This window comes from Gasterosteus aculeatus, chromosome 11 (assembly GCF_964276395.1).
Source record: "Gasterosteus aculeatus chromosome 11, fGasAcu3.hap1.1, whole genome shotgun sequence".
Taxonomy (NCBI): domain Eukaryota; kingdom Metazoa; phylum Chordata; class Actinopteri; order Perciformes; family Gasterosteidae; genus Gasterosteus; species Gasterosteus aculeatus.
This window is the reverse complement of record NC_135699.1, coordinates 12,641,177-12,652,930: the sequence shown is the minus strand read 5'-3', so window position 1 is coordinate 12,652,930 and position 11,754 is coordinate 12,641,177. Positions and strand designations below refer to the sequence as shown.

General features: G+C 48.3%; 1 protein-coding gene across 1 annotated transcript in view; it reads left to right on the top strand.

Moving 5' to 3' along the window:
- Positions 1-11,754, top strand: part of rai1 (retinoic acid induced 1) — a 48,009-nt gene that overhangs the window by 24,169 nt on the left and 12,086 nt on the right. The gene's annotated exons all lie outside the window — the stretch shown is intronic.

The following is an 11,754-nucleotide window of genomic DNA, read 5'->3' as shown; positions in this document are numbered from 1 at the left end:
GTGTCATTCTGTTCTGATATTTTACGGAAAGGCACTTGAAAGACACTCGTGTGTATTTGAAAAACATTTGGTTTTTGTGTCAGACAAAGAAAGGCAGAGAGAAACTGCACTTTACAAACGTTTCCGCTGACATTCAGCTATAACACTGGTATATTTTTTGTTGCAAACAAGGTATTGATGGGAACTCAACGGGAAGAAAAAAGTGGTTATTGTTCTCTCTCACATGTACTGAGCGCAACAGGAACATTTCCTGAGAGGTAATTCTGGGAAGCACTGAAAATAGAACATTTTCTCTACAGCAAGGTTTTGAGCATTTCAAAATGATGAATTATAACATTGTGTTTCAAAGGGAAGAGGTACCTAAACTCACCGTGTCATCTGACAAATGTGCAAATTTAGCAAAAACAATGGATTGCAAAATACAAAAGGCCTTTTTGCATTAAGTCATCCAAAGAGCTCCAGACAGCATGTAAAGTGTCATGCGTGGCGTCTATTTGTTATGTATAGAATGTTAATATATTCCACTGGACCGCATTTCATTGTCCTCAACGACCTCAGTCCCTCTCGGCTGTTGGTAAGTAAGACTTGAACTCTAGTAGCTGGTAAACGTGACATTTTGGAGCCGTTTTAGTGTTCTTCACTTTTGCCTGCCAGTGCCTCATTTATGCCAAACTTAACAAACACACAAACGCACACACACACACACACACGCACACATACCACACGACCCGAGAGTAAGACTTGGAAAGGAGGCAGGTAGGAGAATGAAGTAACGATCATTAGTTCTTTGTGATTAACCAAGTGACAAACACACACACGCACACACACGCACACTGTGTGATGCCCTCTGCCGTGTGGCACAAAATGGCGGTGCGTGTGTGTAAGTGTGCGTCCCAGCAGAGGCTGTGTCTGTGAGGGAGAGATTGGAACGAGGCCAGGCAGAGGATGATGCGAGGACTTGGCTGGCATCAACTTTATGCGTGAGTGCGTGCGCGTGTGTGTGTGTGTGTGTGTGTGTGTGTGTGTGTGTGTGTGTGTGTGTGTGTGTGTGTGTGTGTGTGTGTGTGTGTGTGCGATAACATTCAGGTGAAAGCGGGAACATTGACGGCCTCAGCCGTCTGCTGCACCCACAGCTGCATCGCCTGGTGTAACCAGACACAATGGCGCAGATGCGGCTGCAAATAAGCAGGACGTGGGGGAAGAAACGGAGGGAGAGAAAGACTCCTCGTCTCCTGCAGGTGTGGTGTGACCTTCACTGCAACTCTCCTTCCCTTCATCTGTCCATCCCTCCCTCCTTTCCCCCTTCATCCCTGAAGTTCAGCGCTCAGTTGCGTGGCAGGTAATTTGCGCGCTATTGGAGATTAAAGTTTAATTAGTGAGCGAGGAGTCATTTGGGTTTTAGTTGAGTGGAATAAGGCAGCAGGGTGTGTGTGTGTGTGTATGTGTGTGTGTGTGTGTGTGTGTGTGTGTGTGTGTGTGTGTGCGTGTGTGTGTCTCTCGCTCGCTCGCTCACCCTAACACATCAAGGCTCATCACCAGGAGAAGAAGTGGGAGTAGAGGATTCAATTCCTCCTTTCATCAACGGAGAACAAAGGGCGGAGCTTTTTTTCTCCCCCTTTTCCTCTTCCTCTCCCCTCCTCATTCTCTCCTTCCCCCCCCACCTCCCAAGCTCAGTTTGGCAGAGCTCCACAGCCATATTCACACTTCCACGGTCCCAGGCGAGACTGGCTCACTCACACATCACCTGCCCTGCTGCCACCACACTGCGGCACATGCGGAAAAAGAGAGTGAGGGGAGCGAAAGAAAAGGAAAAAAGACAAGCTGTGTTTTGTCTCTCCACCTGTGAGAAGTGACCGATGGATCTGTCACCCGGAGTGAGAGATGCATCACCTGAGACAATCATGGCATGATCACTTTTTTTTTTTGTTGCTCCAATCATTTACTCCAGCAGCCTGCTGGTCTCCCCCCCCCCTCCTCCCACCCTCCTCCCCTCCTCCCTCAATCTGTTTCATCCCGTCCTCCAATCTGTCTCTTTTCTTCTGTAAAGTGTCACAACTTTTTCATCTGTCTCTCTACTTTTCTTTTTTCTTTTTTCGCTCTACTCTCTTGATCTAAATCAAACGTGCCATATGGTCGTCCGCCGGCGAGGACGCGCTGCCCGCCGTGGCGTCCTGAGAGCCGCCTTTGCTAATGACGATGGGAGACCGCATCCCGTTATTCGCCGGGCTCGAGACGGCTAAAGCGAATCAATAGGCGGCGGCGCGGCCCCGCGGTTAACGATCTCCGTTTCTCCTCTCCTCCCTGCATCTCTCTCCATTCGCCTCGCCGCTGCTCCCGTGCGTCTCCCCCCCCCCCTCCCCCTTACCCCTCCTGCTCCCCCTCACCCGCCCTCACATCTGCCTTGATCTTACAGCTTCAATCTATCTCACGCTCCCGCTCTTCCTCTCCCCGTGTCTGTGCCCTCTATCTAACATCCTCTCCCCTCTTCTTTCTCTACGCCAACTCTTCTCCCTCCCTGGGTTTTTCTCCCCCAGCTCCCTTGATCTCGCAGCCTCTCGTCGCCTCTGTTGCAGCCCCCCCCCCCCCCCCCCCCTCTCCTTCGCCACCAGCCTCCCCTCTCTCCCTCTGTCTCGTATTTCCCTCTTTCCGCTCTACTTTCTCTCACCTATCCCACCATTCTTCCATTTCTTCCCAATCATCCCGCATCTGCGTTTCCCTCTCCTCCATCTTTTCGGACCCTATCGGATCATATGCCGTCTTTGCCTGGCTATCTCCTCGCTGTCCTCCTCTCATTTCAGCTATCTGACATCGGTGTATCTGTGGCTAGCCTCCTCTTGGTGTCGGCCCGTCTGCGACTGCAGATGGAGTAGAGTATTCCCCAGTCAGGCTCTCAGGTAACAGCTGAGAGAAGCGAGCCGGCCATCAAGGACGCCTTCTGGGAAGATGCTAAGAGGCGAAAATACAGATACATCTCTTTTTTATTGTGAAGGAGTACTTGGAGATCATTTGCTATATGAAATGCACACTAAGGCATTCACTCAATTATATGTATGCATGCAAACCTAAGTGTTACACCTACAACTTTAGGGTTTCACGTTGAAAACGCACCTGAGGTTAAGTTGCTAAATAACAAAAAAAGGCACAAGTGCAGGCAGCTGCAAAAATAGCGTAGTTAGTTATTGTTAACAACAGCTCACTGTCACGTCGTACTCAAGATAATACCCTCAATTTAATGCAGAAATTGCCCTGCTCCCCGCGTGATATGTCAGTCAACACATGTACACAATACACACTTCTTTAGATTTGGTTTGAGTTATCGTTTAGGGTTATTGTTGGAAAAAAATATTCTGAAATCTGCTTAAAAACGTGGCCCCAAACAAAAACCTGCCTGAGAATAATCCCATTTTTGCTTATTCTTCAGAGTTGAATATTCCAATGATGGTTGTGTGCACCTCCTAGGGCACAAACACAAACTGCTATATAGTGAAATAGTCTATTCGGCAAACTATTAATTGTCCAAATCATCCAAAATGTTGCCTCAAAATATGGGGCTCAAATTGCAGCAACAGATGGTTGTAGACCATGTTTTTGAACTGACACCCTTGGGCCATTATACCTCCTCGTTATATCTCTCCAAGCATTTTGGGAAATTATGCACCTTCTCTTTAATGACACTGATGCAGGCCCTTTTTTTCTCTCTCCTGGACCACATGCCACTTTTCAAGGAAATGTGAATACTGGTACAAGCATGAGTGGTGCACATAAAGCTAGAGCTGTTAAAACTGTGTTTGCCGGGGTGAGATAACCACACACACCAAACCGGAAAAGGATTCATCAAAATGCAAATTATATAAACTCACTTGAATACGAATGATACGTCAATGCTTAAGCTTTGTCATTTCTCCTTTTTAACCCCCTTAAAGCAAAGCTTTCATTTGATAAGACTCATCTTCTTGCACAATATGGAGGCAACCTCACACAGAATGACACTCATGCTTATTTTTAGACAGAAGAGCTGCAGAGGACAACATCTGAGGATGCTCTTCGACACTGCAAATATCTCCTTCGGGCCATGGGTTCAATGTGCCAGACCAACAAGCTGCCTGCCCTATCTCACCTTAGACAAGGTCACAGACAAACATATGCATGGCGACACACACACACACACACAGCAGCTGCAATGTGGCTGCAGAGCAAGGGACGGATATGAAAGATAGAGGACAATGGAGGACAGGGTACGACTTAAAGGACACAGAGAGAAAGCGAGCGGAGAGGAAGAGGCAGAGTGTGTGTGTGTGTGTGTGTGTGTGTGTGTGTGTGTGTGTGCGTGCGTGCGTGCGTGTGTGTGTGTGTGTGTTTGAGAGAGACACAGCATCATCAATTAGATGAACAGAAGTGGCACAAAGAGGGAGCAGGTGCAAATCCGTGTGTGTGTTTGTGTGCTTTTGTGTTTGCAAGTCACTATGTGCGCACCTTGTGTGCAGGTGTAAATGAGTGGAGGGATCGAATACATGGGAGTGGAACACCATGAACCCCAGCAGGGCCGTCACACCAACCCTGCTCCAACATCGCTCCCCCTGCTTCAGTGGAGCGCTCTACCCCATTACCTGCAAGGGGGCGGATGAGTGTGCGTGTGTGTGTGTGTATGCGTGTCTGTGTGTGTGTGTGTGTGTGTGTGTGCGCGCTTGTGTGGCCAAACCAAAATGGGTCACTCAGAGATATGAGCCGCTTCCTGCCGGTTTTCCAACCTCAAAACTCGGCGCCTTTGTTGCCGAACTACCATCTCTGCATCTGAAGTTCCGGATAAGCATTCAGATTGGATTCCAGAACCTAACCAGTCACGCTTCTGAACGCTGGGCTTTTGTCTTCCGCTCTCGTCCCATCTTCCTCCTCCATTCTTCCTTTCTTGTGCTCCACAGTCTCCTTTTCTGAGGGATTCTGATGGAATACCAAGTAGCTCTGCGGCCCACTTTACAGGACCTCAACTCCCATGTGCTTGTGTGTGTGTGTGTGTGTGTGTGTGTGTGTGTGTGTGTGTGTGTGTGTGTGCGTGTGTGCGCTAGGACAAGAGAGAGATGAAGAAAGAGAGACCTGTAGGGAGAAAAGCAGAAAGCAATGTGTGGGCATGGATGAGGTTTCAATACTATAAGAACATAAACCTACGGAGCATCTCTTCCTCTCTCGCTTTGTTCTCCTCCTTCTTCCGTCTGTTCCATCTCACTCCCTCTGCGCTCTGGAAGGTTAGCGGGAATCCGCACACGTACGCTCACGCACACAGACACGCCGCGGGGGCATCGCGGGCAGTGGAGCTTGATCATGCAGCCTCTCATCAAGCATGTTCACGCTAAATGCTTGCACGTATGAGCACGAAACGTTATCAAACGCTTGCACAAGCCGAAAATGATTTGTGTTCGTTGTCGTCTTCCTACACATTCATTTCCTTGCACTTGAGTACACAGACAAACAGCAGGTAATGAGCAATCAGTTTTTCTTTTTGCTTGATTTTTGTCACATGCCAGCTATCCGCGACAGCCTTCGCTCGAAACGAGCAAAGCCTGTGTGTGTGTGTGTGTGTGCTTGATTGCCCACGTGTCTGTCATTTTCTCTCCCTCACCCTCCCCACCCGGCCTCGGCGCTCCGTTACCATGTAAACAAAGCCGGGTTTAGTCCTTCAAAGGGCGACGCTCTGCAGCTGCCCGATGGAGGTGACCGTGCAGAAAGGCGGAGGGAGACAAGATGGATGGAAAAAAAGGGAAGAAGGGCAGTTATTCGGAGAAGCGGAACAAGAGAGGGACGAATGACTTGGGGTCAAGGATAGAAGTCTGCAAAAGAGAGAAAAAAAGATCTAAATGCTCATTTCTCGCCCATTGCTGGGAGGGAGAGTGATTCTGTGTAATGCGTTTGACGTGATTTATGCAGATGGAGCAGACTTAAATCAGATCTTGTCTTTCAGAAGAGCGTAATAATGCCGACTTCATGCTCTTGGTTTGAGTCTGGATTGTGTGTCACTGAACACACTGGTCTCTTCCTCACTCGTTTTGGACAAACTGATCAATATGTAGTTGTTAAATATACATGGTTGGGGGAAGAAATATCCACACAGACTTTCCATAACGATACCTAGGCCTACAGCAGGGTTGTTCAATTGCTGATATTCACACAGTGAGTCACCTTTGGAAGAAAAGATATCGAATAAATTAAGTCCCTAAAATGTCAGCTTTTAAACAATCAACTAAGAGACTCCTTTTTTACATTATTTAAATTCATTTTGGTCGATGGATAATCTGCATGGTCTCATGCATATCAATTACCTCATCATCATAATCTGACTTTTATTTAGAACATTTTGTCATAAAAACACCAAGTTGTGTTTGTGTGTAATGCTTTGCATGCATGTGTCTTTGTGTGAGACTTTGTGAGACAATTGCCTCAAATGTCCATTCCATCACCATATTCACCAGATCTACTCGGGTGATTTCTTCATGCCAGATGAATACACAGGGTTTTCTTGACTGCGTGGCTCTTTCGTTGCCATGGTGACAGCAGACCGTGTGTTTTTTTCTGTTGTTGCCGTCTTTCAGGCACAACACATCCCTGTGTGCGGTAGTTCCACTGGGAAAGGTCATTGGACAACACCAACCTGTCTGTCAGAGAAGGGGGACAGAAAGATATGGACGCATGTCCACCCGTCCCCCCCCCAAGGGACTAAGAGAGTAAAAAGAGGGGATGTCGTTCTACAGGATGGGGGGGGGGGGGGGGGGTAACATCGCATTCCACGTTCAGGGGCCAAATAGGATTCCTGAATCTGAAGCACAAAGCAGATAACTGTAGTGGCGGATGCGTTCTTCTCTCGCTCACAGACACGTACATCTGCCTCTCTCTCCATCTGACCTTTATTTATGCTTACATGCCAAAGCTGCACCAATGTGTGTGTGCGTGTGCGTATGTTGGGCTGTCCTTGTGCAGTCAAGACCCTCTTCTCCTCTTCCAGGTTCACACGTTGTGAGTAATGTCTGCATAGAGCGTGTGGTTGGCGTTGATGTGCTTTGCTTCTGAATGTCGATGAGTCATCCTAAACCCCAGAGATCAGTCAGTTGTACCTCACACACACACACACACACACACACACACACACCTAGAGACCCTGCATCTAATAAACTGGCCTCACTCGCAGAACGGAAATGGCAAAAGTAAGGCTGATTTCCGTTGGTGCTCAGTCAGATTTGAACAAAAACTAGAGGTGGATATAATCAAGGGGAGTCAGATGATTTGGTAGGACGATACAGAAAAAAGCTGACATGATTTCAAATGCTTTTGGCAATATTTCGGTTGTGATGCAGGTCTATAATTTTGAGTTGGACCGAGGAAAGGAAATAGGCAAACAATGGATACCAATTGTTGTTTTTAATGCTGTTTGATTGTCATCGTGACATTTGTCGGACTTAATGTGTGAGCAGCACGCTCAATAAACCAGACTGCTTAGCATTAATCATTCATTTAAAACTCATGTCAACTATAATCCCTATAATCAAACAGCTTCAATTAAGTCCACTGCTTGTGTAGTTGCCTCTAAGTGCCATGTGTCCATCTTCCTTTCCTTTTGTCTGTCTGTCTGTCTGTCTTGTAGTGTCAACAACCGGTCTCCGCCCCCCTCTATGTCTCTTCCTATAATCTGTGTGTGTGTGGCTGCCGGTGACCCCCCGTGACCTCCAGCTGTGTGTCATGACGACGGGGCGCTGACAAATGTCAGAGCCGATATTGGCTTCCTCCATCTCCTGAGCCTCTCCCTTGGGTAGGAACCCACCCACACAGCCTGGCCAGACACTGCAGAGGGGAGGAGGAGCGAGACAGAGGCAAGATGTGTGTCTGTCCATCTGTCCGTCTGCTGTCCCAGTGCGTTGAACCCGCGGCTATCAAGGAAAAGGGCACAGTGTCCGCCGAGAGGGGAGGGGGCGGGCGGATGTGAACGGGGGGTGGGGAAATGGTATTTGGAGGCATTTGAATGCTGCCGCGTGTGCAATTAGGATGGAGGAAAGCAGCGTGCTGATTGGGAGCAGCAGGGCGGGTCGCTGTGTTATTTCAGAGCGCGCCGCGTTAACCAAAGTGTTCCAGGCAGATGTGTGAGGCGTGAGTGCGTGCGGGGAGAGCGGCGCGTTGTCGAGGGGCATGTGAGCCGAGCTTTGGTGTGCGTGTGGTGTTGTGATGATTCCGGAGGTGTTGGTGAAGTGCGGCTGCTTGAGAATATGTGTGATGTGTGTGTGTGTGTGTGTGTGTGTTTCGTCCCAGGCTGCTCCCCCCCCCCCCCGCCCCGCAAACTGCCTTGCATGCATAATTAACCAGGATGACTGGGGAGGTAAAAACGTACACAGGGAGACGTTCCATCCTTCCACTGTATGCCTCCATTTATCGGTGTATGTCTGCGTGGACGTGTTAGTGCATTTGCATGTGTGTGTTTTTTGTGTCTTGATAGACAGACCAGGAAAAAGATTTGAAGCGAAAAATACTACAGAGCCAGAGATCATGCGTGAAGGTCTGTGTTTTTGTGTGTGCATATTTGTGGCTTGTGTATGCGCGAGCGTGCGTGCGTGCGTGTAAAGAGGAAGAGGATAAATCCCATCTCAGGCTGCCTCTGAAGATGATGCGATGAAAGAGAGGGAGAGAGGATAAAAAAAGAATGAAAGGGGGAGGTGGGGAGGATGTGGGGGGGTAGTACCCGTCGCAGCTCTGCGCATTATGAACCATCCAGCGGAACAATCAGATTCGCCCTCCTCGCTTCCTTCACCCTTTCCTTCCATCCGTCCTGTCCTTCCTTCCTTCCTCCCTCACAATATTATATTTAGAGATGGACGCATTCTGATGCTGGGTGTCACGGCCCTCGTGGTCATAATGTGTTTTAAGGGATTCCACAGGGAAAAGCACCTTTGATCTCTGATGTCACTGTAACAGTTTACGGATCTGTAATAACAATGAAGCTGGTTATGAATGCAGCCGCCTTGATGAGGTTTGAAGTGGGCGGAGCCCAACGCCATCAATCACATGTCTAGCAGATGACGTTTGCCTGTAGTGGTGAAGCATTTGACTAATTACGGACCGCAGTGCTATGTAAGCTCGCGTACAATCTACCATTTTGCATTTTGTGTCCCTGTGCGTGTGAGGGGTGTGCGTGTGGGGCGATTGCTGCTGCAGCTCATATTTCCCAGGAGCCTAGGTTGTAAAGCCCACTCAGTAAATCACCTGTCCTCCTCTGGACTCGGCACCCCCTTCTCCATCATCCTCTTCTTCAAACTTATCATTCTATCACTTCCATCTAGCATCCCCCAAGTCTCTCCCCCAGCCTCAGATGACTTCTTCTCTCTCGCCTCCCATAAGACCCCCCCCAAGCACCTTGTTGTTTTTCCCCTCCTATTGCTATTCTCCTCTCCAGTCATGGCAAGGGGGGCAATGGAGAAGATCTGAGAGAAGAAAAGGAAGGCCGAGAAGGTTAAAACAGAGATGAGAGAAAAGGTACCCTCTCGACACAGAGGAAAAAGCATCAGATACATACAACAACAACAACAGAGAACTAAAGTGGGTTTCTCACTCTGCGTGAATGAGTGTGCGTTGGTTTGCGCAACGAGCGCGCCGAGGACAGACATTGAGTGATGCGCGTTTGCTTCTCCTTCATCCCTCCTTCTCTGTGCTCCAGCGGCAGCAAAATCAATGCTACCTAATAAACGGACAGACAGACTGACAGATAGACGGATCGGCTGGGAGGATTCAGCGATCTCAGCATGTATCTATCGTCCTCCCTCCTCTCCGACCCCTACTGAGGCCGGGAGCGGAGTGACACGACGCGATGCATCCACAAAGTACAGCGGTTGGCGGGCTGCACAAGGCCAGGGCTCTCTGTGGAAGATGGAGGCGGAAGGAGGAGGTGCAGCGACGAGGTGGAGAGGAGACGTGACGGGAATGAAGACGTTGCTCACATGTGTGTGTTTGTGATAAAAAGGGACAGAAGGAGGAGGGAAGTAAATTGATTGGGGAGGGTGCTTCTTCGGCTGGTTTGCTTTGTTTTTCAGTGAGAGACATACGAACAAGGGAAATCCAATGAATTACACTTCATAATAGGGAGCGGATGTCTCAGAAGCCCACACGGTTGGACCGACGCGTGGCATCACAACACCGGATGCCAAGTGTGACGGGTGCCTCAGTCCATCGGTTTTACCGTGTTAAAGAAAATCTTGGTCTGGCAGAATTCCACCCCTTGTCCTGATCTCATTGAGGTCATTTTGTAAACAAGTGTCCTCACCCACACGTTCACACGTACACATCAACACGGGTGAAGCACCAGGCTGCAGGCAGAGAGGTAGCAGAGAGGACAGATTATCTCCAGGGGGATCTATAGGTGTGGTTGTGTGTGCGCCTTTGAATGTGTGCTTGCTGTGTGTTTGCCAAAAGCTGTGCGCCTACATATACATAACCACAAACAGAACTACACACACACACACACTCGCGGACTCACACTCACGCATAAGAACAAATGCACGCTATATTGCCACACTGCTTCGCCTTCTCGCACACAAACACACACTGTGTTGCAGAGATGAATAATGCTAGTGTGCGTCTGGTGGGATGCAGCATTGTCCCTCGGGTGGGTCGAATGCCAGGATATTGTGCAGGAACCAGCTGACACAAACATACACACACACCTACACACGCATACACGCACGCAAGCTGGGGGCTCTGTCTCCAGGTGACTGTTCCTTTTATAGAGCAGAGCACTTTTCCACCTCCTCTCTTCCTTTCTCTTTTGTATGAATGCATTAAAACACGCGCGCACGCACGACACACAGGCAAAATATTACAAACACTGCAATGTGCACTCACACACAGGAAGAAACACACCAAACACACTCTGTGACACCCCGATTGCTTTACTGAAAGTATGCACATAAACACACTTCCCACTTCCTCTCGGAGGATATTGGAGTTTGCATCTGTGCAGGAAAAGGCGGAGACGAGAAGAAGAAGAGGGCTCAGTTGAACCATTTATGAAACACTGCATCAAAGACAGACCAGATAATATCGCTTCACATAGTTTGTTTAGGTAATACATTTTAGAAAGAAAAGAGGCCAAGTCTGGGGATCCTATTTGATCGAAAACAATAACAATGAATAATGCATCATGCACAGTCAGCTGGAGCGCAAAATAGCCACAGAGGCTCTAAAAGTGAGTGTTACGAACCCACACGGATGTTCCTCAGGTGTCTTCTTATTGCTGTGGACTGCTGTGTTTGAACATGGGCCTTGTCTCAGTCATGTACCCTTGCATATTAACACACACTTGTTATGATTCCGTTTCATTACAGATATGTGATAAGTTCTACTCACAACTCTTTCTGATTATCCTTCCTATCCCAAATATGTCAATCATTAAATTAGAGACCACATCGCTCGTCTGTTCCTCCATCTTGAGTGGCTGGAATTGATTCTGCAGCCTGCGCAATTTAGGGGCCATTTTCTGCACATACACACACACAAGAATGCTCATTGACACATATAGGCCTACAAGCACAAATCCTTCAAATCTGGTGAAAAAGCCAGACAATACTATATCTACGTAACGTTCATACTTCTGTGTGTTTGAAAGCGTGTGCGACCCATGTTTTTTTTTCATTTTCAATTATTCTCAGAGAGGGAGACACATTTGCTTTGACTAAGTCGATGTGAAAGTAGAATTACACATTGAATATGAGAGAAGAAAGTGGAAGATGG